Genomic DNA, 1,159 nt, shown 5'->3' on the forward strand with positions numbered 1-1,159 from the left:
ATGTTTGTTTTCACTGCCTCCAAAATCTGATTAAACTGACAAGACCTTTGAGCTCTGAGAAGAGTCCTGTAGAGGCCATAAGTCTGAGATCAAATGGAAACTGACATCACCTAAATGAGGTTTAAGTTCACGACCTGTAACCACAAAGTCAACCCTGCATGAGTGCCATGCCGCCCACAAACCAATATTGGCATCCAACACAAGATTTATCATTAAGGCAAGCATCAGGTTTCTGAACCACATTTTGTTGGTGCTGCAGATAAAAATTATATCTGCAATGGCAATTTTCACAATTACGTTTAAAAAAGTTTCTCACACTTGTATTGCCAATGAATTAAACAACTATTAGTTTCCTCCATGCTTTAGCGGTCACATTAGATCTGTATGCAGCAAATGAAATAAATGATAAGCAGCAAAGGAATACAACATTCAGTATCAGATTCACTTGAGAGGGATCTTCTTCTCCACTCTGGGTTGCTCATAATTAATTTAAACCACATGCACATTTCATTTTCCATTACACAGAGTGTTACGACCAGTGGGGGTCTCTGAAAGGAGCCATCAGTATCTGTCTCGCTGTAATCGTGCGCATCTGCAAAGCACGTTTAGAATGCAAATGATATTTTAAACAAAGCCACAGATGCAAGTCCAAAAGAAATCCTTAATTTAATCTATTTCCTATTTTCGGTGTGATTAGAGAGGATATTCCAAAACGATCAATATTGGATGCAACGTGGATCAGGTTTGTGTGCAAGGGAAAGGAAATTTATCTCAGTGTGTTAAACAAATTAAAGATGCACTCCATGAGAAAACAAACCAAATTTGTGATCAACAAAACACAATTTTGTGATGTTTATGCTTAAAACAAGAAGAAAACACCTCGCCAGTAGGCTAAATTTTTTTAAAAATCATTCAAGACATAGAGCAAAACTGGCCTAAAACTATTTTTAAAAAAACTATTTAAACATTGAAAAAAAATGTCATTGAATTATTTTTCTCAGAAATTGCTAGTAAATTTCACAAACAACTACAAAAAAAGCCAAGTAACACATTGTATTAAGCATGAAATTTTGAAGTAGAAAAACTGAAATAGTATTTTCCTTACTTATTTACAACATTTTACAGTGTATATTTACATATTTAATTTATATATATATAT

Source organism: Sinocyclocheilus grahami, unplaced genomic scaffold, assembly GCF_001515645.1.
Source record: "Sinocyclocheilus grahami isolate Dianchi unplaced genomic scaffold, SAMN03320097.WGS_v1.1 scaffold118.1, whole genome shotgun sequence".
Classification (NCBI taxonomy): Eukaryota; Metazoa; Chordata; class Actinopteri; order Cypriniformes; family Cyprinidae; genus Sinocyclocheilus; species Sinocyclocheilus grahami.